Source organism: Callithrix jacchus, chromosome 17 (assembly GCF_049354715.1).
Source record: "Callithrix jacchus isolate 240 chromosome 17, calJac240_pri, whole genome shotgun sequence".
Lineage (NCBI taxonomy): Eukaryota > Metazoa > Chordata > Mammalia > Primates > Cebidae > Callithrix > Callithrix jacchus.
Window position 1 is genome coordinate 48273985 of NC_133518.1, and position 14203 is coordinate 48288187.

The following is a 14203-nucleotide window of genomic DNA, read 5'->3' on the forward strand; positions in this document are numbered from 1 at the left end:
GATACAGCATTATTATTAATGTAAATGATATAAATTGATTCTAAGAGCAATTTATAATCTAATTCAAAAATTTCACATCAATGAGAAAATGTGCCAGAAGAGTCAAGACAACTTTGGAGTGGGAGCACAAAGGGAATGGTAATGTTTTTTTCTTACACTGAATGGTGGGTAACAAGTGTTCACTGTATTGCTATGCTTTACACCTTATATATATGTTTCACAAATATTCTACTATAGCAATTTAATTTTAAATATATTTAATTTTTTAAAAAGAATGGAGGAGGACCTTGCCTTACCAAGAAAAGATATTATAAAACTATTGGAATTTAAAATGTATTAATGGTATAGACACAAAAAACAATGGGACCAGAGTCCTAAAACCAATTTATGTACATATGAGAATTTAGTAACTGATAATTTGACATGCCACCTATTATTAAAATTATTATTTCAAATGAATGGCCAACTTAACAAGATTCTTCCCTCACACTATTCACAAAAACAAATTCCAGATGAACTTAAAGATCTAAATTTAAAAAACAGTATTAAAAAGTAAGATTCTATGTGTATCTTTGGGGCAGAAAAGACATCCATTAAGAAGTCAGTATTAAAAAAGTAACATATAAAGCAAAGATAGGTAAATTTGCCATCAAAATTAAAAACTATTATTTAACAAAAGATACCATAAAGGGAGAGGATTCAACAGACTGGAGGAAAATATGCCACTTTTATAATAAAGAATGAGTATCTAGAATATAAATAAACAAGAAAAGGCAAGCACCTATTATGTATTCTAGAAAAATGCAATGTAAGAGTGCTTAAACAAAATACAAGTTAAATTTCCCTCTCATGCAAAAGAAGGTAAGAGCTCATGCAGCAGCTCTGTCAAATGCTCAAGAGACCAACCTTTTTGGCTAACTGACCTACCATTATGGTCCTGATGGTCTAGGATGGCCATTAGTGCTCCAGTCTTTACATCTGTGTTTCAACATATATGATACATGAAGGGATGAAGAAGGGAGTGCGTTCTTTCTTTAAGGAGACTTCAGAGAGTTGCACCTAACCCTTCTGCTTATATATCACTAGCTAAAACTTACATGGTTATACTTAGCTCCAAGCAGGTAAAGTGTTCTGGATGCACAGCAATGTGCCTGGCTGAAAGCTGGGGTTCCTATTACTAAAGATGAAAGAAAAATGAATGATAGGAGGTCACCAGCAGTCTCTGCTATGCAACCCAATAAACAGAAAAATAAATACAAATGATCAAAAACATTGGAGAAGATATTCAACTCCAGGGAAATAAAAGTTAAAACAAGGAGATACCATTTTGTATTAACTTTTAAAAGAGGCAAAAATTCACAAATTGGTGAGGGTATGAATATTTTTAGCCTTACGGTATGTTAATTACTCTTACAAAGAGAATGTATTCAATATTATCAGTGCTTTTCATTAGATTACATATCATATGTCTTATATATGTAATATTAGTACAGATATCTTGGGGACCAATTTGGCAGTTATTAAAATTTTAGTTATATGATGACTCAGCAATTCCACTTTTCAGAATCTATTCAATATAAACATTCACACATTTGCACAAATACTAGGATGTTCGTTGTAGTAATGTTTAAAATAAGAAAAAATGGGAAATAATCCAAGTGTTCATCATTAGGGAATAAGCCCCTGTTTTATTTTCTTCATAGCACTATTACTACTATCTGAAATTATATTAATTTATCTACTTGTTTCTCATCTAGGAAATCAGCTCATCTAGGAAAAGGAAAGCAAAGAGACTGTACGTATATAATATTTGTTTGGCTAAAAATTCATTAGAAATAATACCTTTTCTTCTAAAAGAACAAATCAGAACAGACACCATTCCAGATTTTAATAACATGAACCCACCAGAGGGCCCACATAAAGGCCTGTAGGTTTGCAGACAAAGGCTGAGAAACACTGCCCCTGATGAAGAGTCTGAACTTGCTATCTAGATAGACTGTCACTAGCCTGGCCTGTTTGCCCTTTTAAGGTATGGGGCATTTCTCAGTAGAATCAACACTCTCTTCATTACACAGAACCCTCAATTGCCTTTAATACTTGGATCCCAATACTGCTGCCAGCACCCAGTGAGCCTTCACTCATTGAGGAGGGCCCACTGTGGGAAAGGGGTCTCAACCTTCTGCTAGAAGAATACCAAGACTGCCAATATGTACCATGTTGAGAGAAGACAAAATGCTAACACCTGAGCCACAGTGCTTGATGGATGACTTGGCATTGGTAGCACATCAGTACTCACAACAGCAATATTCTGGGCCCAATCCCCAAGGCTGTAAAATAGGAAATATGCCTATGATCTACAAAATGGAAGGGATAAGTGGCCCTTGCTAGGATTCCTAAGCCCTTAATGACATTTCCATTCACAACCACTAATCTCTGCTTTTCATTTCTAATCTCACAGAGAAGCAGTTTTCAAGCTGCTTTTTCAACTGGAGGAACTCTGTTCAAATGAAAGTGTAAAGATGAATAAACAAACAAGAGGAAGGGGGCAGCCTTAGTGCTCAGTGTAGGTAGGGGGCTGGGGTGGCTGAATGCCCCTCCCTTTTACCCCAAAGTGTCGGGAAGCAGAGTTTGAAAAGGAAGGGACATAGGGAATGAGGAAGAAAGCTTTACTAGGGGAAAGCAAAAGTCCTGTGGAAGGAACATGCCTGGCTTGTTGGAAGAAGAAAAAAAGTCCCCTTTCTGACTGGGACAAAGCAGCATAGGGAAGAGTAGTAAGAGATGAGGTCAGAGAGACAAAGAGGAGTTTAGATTATGTAAGGGCCTTGTAGGTAAGTCTAAAGCCTCTGAGTGGATAACTTACTTTTAACAAGATTCCTCTGGCTGCTGTGTTGGGAACAGACTCAGAGAAGGACACAAGCAAGGAAAAGACGTTACTGTGTTATTTCCTAACTTGGAGACAAACATTTGGTAGTCAGCGTGTAGTTGTTGGTGTTTAGATGGTATTTAGAGTCGTGAGACTCAGTGAAACGCCAAGGATGTAGAATAAATAAGGAAGAACATAGTATTAATGAGACTTGCAATGCTCCAACTTTTAGGGGTCAGGAAGATGATGAGGAACTAGCAAGAAGACTAAATAAACCTCCAATAAGGTGAAAGGAAATGCAGAGAATGCAGCAAAGCTAAGTGAAGGAAGCATTTCAAAGAAAGAGGAATAATCAACTGTGTAAAGTTCTGCTGAAAGGTCAAGTAAGAGGAAGGCTGAGAACTGATTCACTGGAGCTAGCAACGTGAAGGTCAGGGTGAGGTTGCCAAGAGTGCTTTAGTGGGAGAAGAGGCCTGATTAATGTGGATTTAAGAGAGACTGGTGGAAAAGGAACTGGAGTCAGTGAGTTAGATAACTGTAGAAAACAAATTAAGAGGGGAATGCAAAGTCAAGACGGTTTGGTCTTGTATTAAAAGGCACTATATCTCCAGTATCTAGAACAGTGCCTGGCATATAATTAATAAATATCTGTTGATTGAACAGAGTGAGGTAACTAACCATTGAAACAGTCTTAGTTCTAGAAGTTTGAAAGGTGATTGAGTGAAACATGAGGATTCTTGGTCCAATAAGAAGATACTGCCTTTTAATTTCCTACTATGCCTGAAAACTCTTTAGGATCTTTCAACACCTGGAATAGACAATCCTCAATTTCCGAGGAATAGCAACAGAATTCAGTAAGCACATGCCCTACAAGAAAGTAACTTTCAATTCTGGATAGCTGCAATGTCTCCAACTACCTCTTGCATCTGAGGCCCTGTGACTTTGGACTCAGGTGTACAACATGGATCTCAGTCCTCCAGTCATGTCGTGATCCACTGTGCACTAACAGGGAAGACATCTGATGGTCCCTGAAGGGCTTCAATCTATGGGGCCTTGACCAAATGAAAGCTATACGTGGCATGCCAATAATAATCATGAGTATTTGTTTAATGATATGTACTTTTCAAAGTGGTAATACATATACCCTTTCTTGTTTAATCTTACAACAACTTTGTGAGGCAAGTATTTTTATCACTTTCGTTTCACAAATGAGAAAACTCAAGAGTCTCAGACTTTCATAAAATCACACAGCTCTTTCAACAAATTATGCTGGGATAACTGGATATTCACATGCAAAAGAATGAAGTTGAATCATTACCTCACATACAATAAATAACTCAAAATCCATCAAACAGCTAAATGTTAAGAATTAAAACTGTATACTCCCAGAAGAAAACACAGGGGTAAACTGGCAGGGCTTGAATTTGGTGATAGCTTCTCAGATATAATGCCAAAAGCATACACAATCAAAGAAAAAAAGCAAATTCAACTTCACAAGAATTAAAAACTTCTGTGCAAAAAACACTAACAAAAAAGTGAAAAACAGCACACAGTAAGAGAGAAAATATTTGCAAATCATAAACCTGATTTGTATCCAGAATATATAAAGAACTCCTAAACTCAACAACCAAAAGACAATTCAATTAAAAAATGGATAAAAGACTTGAGCAGACATTTCTCCAAAGATACACAAATGGCCAACACATGAAAAGATGCTCAACGTCAGTAGTCATTAGGGAAATATAAATCAAAACCACAATGAGGCACCACTCTTCACACCCACTAAGATGGTAATAACCAAAAAACCAGAAAACAACAAATGTTGGTGAGGATGTGGAGAAACTAGAATTCTCAAAAATTGCTGATAGAAATGTTAAAAGGGTGCACCATCTGTGGAAAACAGTCTGGCAGTTCCTCAAAAACTTTTTAAACATAGAATTACTGCATAATCCAGCAGTAATTCTAGATACATACACAAAAGAATTGAAAACAGGTATTTAAACAAATCTTATAAATAAATGCTCTTAGCAGTCTATTTATAAGAGCCAAAAGGTGTAAACAATCTAAATGTCAACTGATAAACAAAACATAGCGTATCCATAAAATGGAATATTATTCAACCAAAGAAAGGAATGAAGTACTGATACATGCTACAACCTGAGTGAACTTTGTACACATTGTACTGAATGAAAGAAGTCAGACACAAAAAGTTACATATTGTATGATTCCATTTATATGAGATGTTCAGAATAGGCAAATCCATACATACAGAAAGCAAACTGGTGGGCACCAGGTGGTAGGGGTAAAGGGGAATGGTGAGTGACTGCTTAATGGGCACAGGGTTTCCTTTTGGGGTGATAAAAATGTTTCACAATTAGATAGTGGTGATGGCTGCACAGCACTGTGAAAGTATACATTGAAGTAACTGATTTGTACTTTAAAATGGTTAATTTTACCTCAATTTAAAAAAAATCAGAGTTCACCCTTGACAAATCCAGGCTTTACACCCAAGAACTGACTCCAAGTCCTCTTCCCACTCAGCCATCCTGTTTCCTCCACAAACCAAAGGAGCTCTAGATCACCTTGGTAACAGACTTTTGCCTCTATCTACTGCCATCCAGGTATAGTACCTAACCATATTTGTGATGATGGAATTCCTACAGCTGTCCAAGCATATATAGCTTTCTAAATAAAATATTTTCTTATAATGGACTCCCATTACAAACCATCTTGGACCAAGGTCTGCTTTCCTGTTTCAAAGTCATCCTTCATACAGAAGTTAAACATCATCCACCTAATTGATAAACCAATGACAGCTATGAAGTCTGGTCCCTCATAAGATGATATTCCTGTTTTCAAAAGAGTATAGCAATCGGGTTTATGTCTTCAATTAATCAAAACCATTCTTCACCAATAATTCTTGGCCTTTTCCACCCCATGTATTTTTTGTTCTATTGGTAGACCACAGCTCTTAGAAATATGAAGCACGAAACTGATCTTTAAAGCCTCTCTGCCAAGTTAAAGTTGCCAATGTGGCAGATATGGATAAAAGACAAATGGGTTGTGACCACTGGCATTACAATCCATCCTAAATAGTCACTGTAACCCTAAGTCTTTGAGGTAAGAGCCTTCACACAACTTTTTGGAAACCAGTTTGCTCATTGCATTGTTATTTCTGAGCTCAATGAGGGCCTATATCTCCAATTTATATCCATCTCCCTCAGGTACCATCATGATAAATATTTCAAAGTATGAAAGTTTTTACATGCATGCAACTGGAAAATCAAGCTATAATATCAAGTTAATTGGAAAAAATACAGCTGCAAAAACTATTCCTTGGAATCTTATAGTTAGATACACATTCCCTAACGTAGCCAAGTATTCCATTTTCAACATACCAACAATATAGTCTTTGTTTATCAGTTCAATAGGTGGATGATGTCAGGGTCACTGGAGCCCAGATCACTGCAGGCCTTTAGGAGCTCTATTGCATTCCAGTTAAGAAAGAAACTTATGCCTAATAACCAACATCTGAGTCAGCCCCTTCAGAAGCCTCAAGAGTTCTGGCAAAATTTCTTCTCAGTAAAAAGTAGAAAGTCTCCAAAACAAGACCACTTAAGAATGTGGGAGAGGGGTAAGCAGACACCATTGACTACATCCCTTAAAAGTTAGTGAGTAACCAACAGACTGACACCTACCATGCAGGCATGTAAGATGTCTATCCTTTCCTCATCACTTCCTCTTTTTGGGCAAACTTCTCAAAAGAGTTTTCAACATTTACCACTCCCATTTCCTTACTTTTTACCCACTCCATTTTGGTTTCTGCCTCTTCCAATCTAAAATGGTTCTTGCTGAGTTCCAAGACTCCATCTTGCTAAATTCAACAGATCATTTTTGGTCTACATCTTTCTTTACTTGATGATACTTCTATATTTGAAACATACTTCTCTTGCTTTTTACAATACATCTTTTTTTTTTTAGATGGAGTCTAGCTCAGTCGCCCAGGCTGGAGTGCAATGGTGCAATCTCAGCTCACTGCAACCTCCGTCTCCCAGGTTCAAGCAATTCTCCTGCCTCAGCCTCCTGAGTAGCTGAGATTACAGGCACCTGCCACCACACCCAGCTAATTTTTGTATTTTTAGTAGACACGGGGTTTCACAGTGCTGGCCAGGCTGGTTTCAAACTCCTGACCTCGTGATCTGCCTGCCTCGGCCTCCCAAAGTGCTGGGATTACAAGTGTAAGCCACTGTGCCAGGCCTTATGACACATCTTAAACTAGAATTCGATTGTGATGGAAACATCTAAGACAAAAACCAAACATTGCTTAAATTACACTTGAAAATCCTTTAAATGGCCCATTAAACATTGCACACCTGTATACAAGTAAATAAAACTTTACTCTCTCTCATTTAATCAAAAACATGGTAGAGTGCATTCAATTAAGAAGTTTGCACACTTTAACTCTGAGCAAGGTGTCATTCTACTGTACCTCTATGGCAACTTCTCATCCTCTTCCTGGGCTACCCTCCTCTACTAAACTTCAAAATGATGGGCTGAGCCCTCTTTTCTTAATCTCTGTTAGTGGTTCTCAACTTCAGCTGCTGAGTGGAATCACTTCAGTGGCTTTAAAACATCCAAATCAGATCAAGTAACAGAAAAAGAAATTTCTCAGGTGACTACAGCATTTAATCATTCAGTGGTTCCAATGTGCAACGAAGATGAGAACACTGTTCTATGCTCTCTTCCCAGACCAGGGATTACATGCTCAAAAGCCTACAGTCAGAGAAACGTATGAGCAAAGTGGACCAGGCATAAGTTTTAGGGAGCGGTCGGCTCTGTAGTGAACTAGAAAATTTGGGATCATCTGTGACTTAGCTCCAATTATTGCTGCCATATGAGAAAACCAACTCAGTAGTGCTAAATCTTCTCATTTTTAAAGAGAAACTCCAAATCTGGATTTTCATAAGAAATCTTCAAATTTAAAAATATGGGCAACAAATTCAAAATTAGACAATAGCAAAAACACTATATAGGCAAAACAAAACACATCTGTAAGCCAGATTCAGCTGTGGGCTATTGCTTTGCAACCACTGCCCCAGATAATTTCATCCACAGCTTTTAATTTACACCTAAAAATTGGTGCCTCCAGTTTAGCCCTTTCCTCTGGACTCTGAATTTGATTTGTCAAATGGTTTTGTGACCTTTCCACTTGAAAATCTCAGCAGTCCCAATGTAAACTGTGATTTTAAACTCATCTCAAAACTATCCTTAAATGTTATTTATTTCAGGTAACACCACCTCCATTCACTGGTTGGGCAAGCTAGAACCCTGGGAGTCATCTTCGGAACTTATTTCTCCCTTTCAACTCTTGTACCACATCAATCACCAAATCCTATCAATTATGCCTCCTAAATATATCTCATGAATATATGTACCTCTCTCCGTCTCCAATATGACCATTCTGGTCCCAGCTACCACCTTTTCTCTCCTATGTTATGCACAGTAACCTTAATTAGGGGCAGTTGTCCCCACATTCACTCATTTCCTTCCAAACCATTCTCTCTAATATGACCAGAATGATCTTTCACAATCACAAATAATTACAAATATGTACACATATACACAATTACATAAACATATACATATATAAATATATGTGTGTATTTGACCCAACAATTCCATTTCTAGGAATTTATTCTACAAGTATATTTATACATATGTGAGATGACATATTCATAGTACTGTTTATGGTAAATTACTGGAAACAATCTAAATGTCTGTCAGTAGGGGAATGGTTAAATAATCGGTGATATATCCATATCGTGAAATACTGCAGTTATTTTTTTAAAAAATAAGGAAACTATATATTGAAATGGAAATATTCCAAATACATTGTTAAGAGTGTACAGTATGCTACCATTTGTGTAAAACAACAAGAGAAAAGATATGTATTTCCTTGAATGCCCACAAAAATTGTCTACAATGATATACAAAACTAGTATCAGTGGGTTATCCCTTTGGAAGACAGGAAAAATGGTGGCTGGGGGAGGGAGGCGAACCCACCAAAACTGCTGTGATTTAATAGACGTGGAGGAGGGCCCAGGCATGGGTCTTGTTTTAAATTCTTCTGTTGGTTCTGACAAGCAGATTGGACTGAAAACCACTGCCAGTAGATAGCCTCTGCCTACCTTCCTAGCTTCATTTTGTGTCATCACTCTCCATGTTCCTGCCTTCTGGCTTCTGGGTTCCCCAAAGCAGTCTTGTTCCTTCCACCTGAAATATTGCTCCTGTAAGCTTCACCAATTAACTCCTGTCTATCCTTCAGTGTCCACCTCAAAGTTCACTTCCCCATGGAAACTTTCCCGTTTCCAAACTACATCAGGACATCTGTTTTATGCACTCAGAGCTGTTTGCACTTCTCCCAGAAATTAACACAACTGTCATGAAATAATTATGTATTTATATATGTATACATCTGTCACTCTCTTTGGACTATAAGGTCCAGGCATGCAGAGTTGTTTTTACCAATTTACTTCCATACCTAACCTAGTGTCCAGTGGGCAAAACAGGCCTTCAGATATCTGTTAAATAAATGAGTAACTGTTCCTGCCCTCAAGCTTAGTAAAAACATAAACAAATGAGGACAATGCTGCCTCACTGGTGTTAAGGCAGCAGTTGGTTCACAACAGTGGTTCTAAACTAAGGCTGATTTTGGTCCTCCTGGGGACATTTGTGATGTCTGGAAGCATTTCTGATTTTCACAACTGTGTGTGTGGAGTGTTAATGTTATCTATTCCTCAGTAGAGGTTAGAAATGCTGCAAAACATCCTGTGTTGCACAGAATAGCCTTCCACAACTAGAAATTACCTGGCCTAAAATGCCAACAGAACCACAAAAGAGAAACACTGACTCAGAAGATGGTAATACTCAAAAGAGTTGTCAACTGCACTCTGGAGTGTGGTGATTTTTAAATATCTGTTTTCTTTTTGGGTGGCAAGGGGTGTCAAGCAAAGCTTCAGGGCAGGGGTAAAGCTTCAGCTGTGTGTTGAAAGGTAAGAGGGGCCAGATCAGTGGGGTCATGGGTAATGAGGAGTCTCTGAAGAGTTTAAAAGCAAAGTTATGATTTGAACAGGTGCCCCCCTTCAAGTACCCCATAATCCAAAATTATTCACCTCCTTTTTTCCTTTCTCACTGAAACAAAACTTCCATTCTTTCAGGGTAGCTGGTTTCAGCTGAATATTAAGGCCAAATTAATTCAGCCCAAGATAAAGTCAGATAGGCCCTTCACTTTCCAGAATGTTACGCTACATTTTAAAATATGCAAATACTTACAGGTACAAATAAATCTTTAACTGTTCAATGTTCAGGTTGTCCGTGGATAAAGCTATTTTTGAACTCAACAGCCAGATTGGCCCACTAACACTTTCCCAAAGCTTTGTTTTTTTAAAACCTTTTTGATCTGTTTCCCCGTTCTTCTAGAAATCTCCTAGATTTCTGAACTCCTAGATTGTATAAAAGATCTGTTTTTTTTCCAAAAGCATCTCATGCTATTAAGTTTTCTGCCAGAGGTGATTAAAAAGCCAAGTGGATGCAATAAATGTAAATAAATTGTGTAAATAAACAGTGGTTTAGATTTTTAAAAAGGCTTTCATGGATACTACTGAAAGAAATTGAGATAATTTTAAGCAATATCACCAAGAAAAAAAAACAAAAGCGTTTTACTACAACACACGCCCGCTCCCTACTGAACTGGACGCCCATCCTCTGACCTAGTATGGCAATTCTTAGGGTCTAGGCGCTGGGTTTTCTGTTTACAAGAAACTAAGGCCTGAGACTAAGGAAGAACAAAGAAAAATGCCTGGCATCAAAGGTGTGGGGGATGTTTTGTACATAAATGAAGATTTGAGGAGGAACACTTCCTCAGATGCTGGAAGGCATTACTCTTTTTTTGCTTACGTGTTAAGAATTTAACGTTTTCAGACTATTTTCCTAATTAGAAAATACCTTATAATTTACAAACAGCAATTTGTCTTCCCCTACATTTGCTGACCACTAAGACTGGATAAAATTTCCTTAAGCTTTACCAGAGTGGGAGGACTGCGAATAACGTGAGCACAACTGAGTTCGGATGCAATATCAACTCCAAGCCCGGCCAGCTGGTTTCCATCGAGAGGTCCCCTAGGAGAACGCCCCTCCGCGGCGGCGGCCGGATCGGCGCGGGAGAGACCCACCGAGCCGCTCCAGCGCGGCCGCGGTGCAGGGCCAGGGGCCGCCCGGCCTCCGTTTACCTTTGTTTCAGGTACCCCCCGCTCCAGGAGGGCCGGGGATCCAGCCCGCGGCCCGGAGCTGGTGACACATCCTTCTTTGGCCAAGTCGGGCCGACGTTGGGTAGGGGGCGGGGAAGGAAAAGAAAGCCTCAGCGCTTAACGACGTGACTCTCAGTTCTTCCAAAACGCTGGCATTTGTTTCTCTGCCAGGCTTTCCTGTTAACAAGTTCCCGAGGGCTGTGCGGGCGAACTGGCCCAGGAGCCCTGAAAAGTGGGAGGGCCCAGGCCGCCCCCGCCTACCCTCCTCCGCGGGCGCCCAGGGGGCAGGCGGTTTCCACACCTCCCGGGCTGCAGTGTCCCGGGACCCGCCGGTCGCGCTGAGGCACCGGACCGCCTGGAATTCTGACTTCCACAGCCCGGTCAGCTCCCTGTGGCCCCTCTGGCCCGGCCGGTCCCCGCCCCCAGGTCCTCGCCCCGCCCGCCCCGGCCCCCGCGCGCCGCCCCCCAGCCTCGCCACCACCTCGGGCCGGGACAAGAGAGCTAAAAGCTTCAGGCCGCACGGCCAGTGTCCCCACGCCTACCTTGGTGCCCACAACTCCTCCTCGGGCGGCTGCTTCGGCTCGCGGGCAGCGCTCACCTCCAGAGCTCCCCGCGGCGCGGACTCTAAGGCTACGAATGCTCCGCGTGAAAAGGGGAGGCCCGAAAGCGCCCCGCCCAGCCACCCGCCGGCCCCCACCTCTTTCACCTCCTTCACCTCCTTCTCCTCCTCCTCGGCCCCACCCTCTGCTGCCGGCCTGGAGCCCCGCCCTCGGTCCGGCCCCGCCCCAGCCTTCGCCCCGCCCCTCTGGGCAAGGCAGGAAGGGGGCCTCCAGGGGCGCTGCGAGAGCCGTAGTGGCCCGGCCAGTGCAGTCTCCTTTGTGGCGGCCCCGTGGGGACGCGATTCGTGGTGGTCGCTGCTATTTGATAGATGCAAGCCTCTTGTTTGGATTTGTTACTGTTATTGTCATCGTCAGTATTGTCATCGTTGTTAATTGGTATCGTCATTAGTTGTATCGCCTTCAAGGAGGCCCCTTGAGGGCAGCGCGCTGCCGACCAGACACTCCTCTCTTCCCAGAGGCCTGCACCTGTGCCACATTTCACTCAGCCCAAGAAGTTGTGTGAAAAATGAAAGAAGTGCCATTTATTTTTAACGATTATTGTTAAATAAGACACAAATATAGACAGCTATATAAAACCAATGTACAGCTTAATGGATTATTCCGAAACACACACCCTTATAACCACTTGCTAGATTTATTAATAAGAGCGTGTACTATGGTTTGCTCGGAAACAGAACCTCATTAATAGCTGGAAGGACATAGCCTGGAAGAGCCTTCCAAAATTGCCTTCCTTTTAACTGCCACAAGAACTCAAAGCTGATAAGCCCATAATCATGCCCTCTCCAAGAATATATTTGTATCATGGAAATTTCCCCAGAATTAGGAACCTCCAGTTGAGTTTGTAAAAGTCTTGATAAAAAGATAAATCTATAAATATACAAGCATATAAATAACTTAATAAATCAATTGGCAGATTGAAAACCATGAGTAAGAAGCATGGGAGTGGGGGATGGGAGATATGTAAAGACTTAAAAGGATTAGGTGGGTGGTGAGGACAGGTCCTGGGCACCTGGGTTGTTCTCACTGTCTACCCAGCACCTAGCACAGTACCAGGCATATATTAGGTGCCATATGTATGTGTGTATATATATACATTATATGTATATGCACATATGTGTATAGCACAAGGAAAGAAAAAATTATATAAGATAACCTCAAACAAGCTTTACATACTGAAATTTCACACAAGGTCAATCCTTCCAGTAGCTAAAATGTGCTTTGTGAGATGCATTGATGCCTTACAGAGAAGGAGACCGTTATACTTTCAGCTACTGCTTTTCCATTTCAAAAGCACTTTCACAGGCATATAGTATCTTATTTGAGACTGAAAGCAATTCTGTGAAAAAGGCAGGGCAGGACAGGACTCTGCAAAGGTCACAGTGCAATGCATATCGGTAAGAAGGGGAAGTACACAGTGTACCATAAAACAATGTCAAAACTGCTGAGCCTGCCAACCTGGATGCTTGGTTTGTCTTGACAGTTTTATTGCTAGTGTTTTTCATTAGGGCTCCTTTGGCACCTTTGCCATGAATTTATACACCTTATAACTTGAATGTATAAAGCACACAATAGCTGACTGGAAATTTGATTCAATACAATTGAGTTAGTCTGTCTGTCATGAGAAGCATGGTGAATTGGGGCTACAGAGTTGCAAATTCACCACAATGTATTGAGTACTCAGACTATACTAGGTGGTAGGAATACAAATGATGTAAAATAAAGAAGATACAATCTTTGTTCTCAAGGAGCATATGGCCAAGTAAGGGAGAAAGAATTGGAAATAAATGTTTAAGTTATACTATGGTAGGGGAACAGTCATGAGCGCAATTAATTCTACAAGGTGTAGAAAGAGAGTAGGGCAAGTCTTATTAGACAAGAACACATCTGAAATTTTTTATCGTAAAAATATCAAATATTGAAAACAGAGACAGAATAATATAATGGACTCCTATGCACCCATTACTTGGCTTCAACAATTATCCCATGGCCAATTTGTTCCATCTGTAGTACCCTCACCTTCTCTTTTCTTCCTTGAATTATTTTGAAGCAAATCACACGGAGCATATTATTGCATCCATAAATATTTCCCTGTGCATCTCTCAATGATAAGGTCTATTTTTAAAAACAACTGCAAAATCATTAAATTGTCTTTTAAATTAATTATTAACATCTAGACAGTGTTCAAAATTTCTGAATTTTCTCATAAATGTTTTATATAGTTTATTTCTTCTAGTCATGATCCAAACAAGGTCCTCACATTGCATTAGGTTAAAATGTCTTACACCTTTTTCTTGGCCTTTATATGTTGAAGAAATAGGTTGTTTGTTACAAGGCATTTCCCACATTCTGCATTTTGCTGCTGGCTGTGATGTTGTTTATGTGACTCTACCCTTGTATTTCCCATAAAGGATAGT

At 40.1% G+C, this 14203-nt stretch overlaps 1 protein-coding gene across 12 annotated transcripts in view; it reads right to left on the reverse strand.

Annotated features, from left to right (window-relative positions):
* Positions 1 to 11807, reverse strand: part of PPP2R3A (protein phosphatase 2 regulatory subunit B''alpha) — a 190041-nt gene extending 178234 nt beyond the window's left edge. For 7 of the 12 annotated variants that reach the window (XM_008983778.5, XM_017965839.4, XM_035278273.3 and 4 more), the window contains exon 1: positions 11712 to 11807. The gene's annotated coding sequence lies outside the window, so the exon portion shown is untranslated. Of the gene's footprint in view, positions 1 to 11151; positions 11544 to 11711 lie in introns of those variants that run through there. The other 5 variants (XM_035278274.3, XM_035278272.3, XM_078354176.1 and 2 more) reach the window with 2 other exon arrangements.
* Positions 11808 to 14203: the final 2396 nt, after the last annotated feature.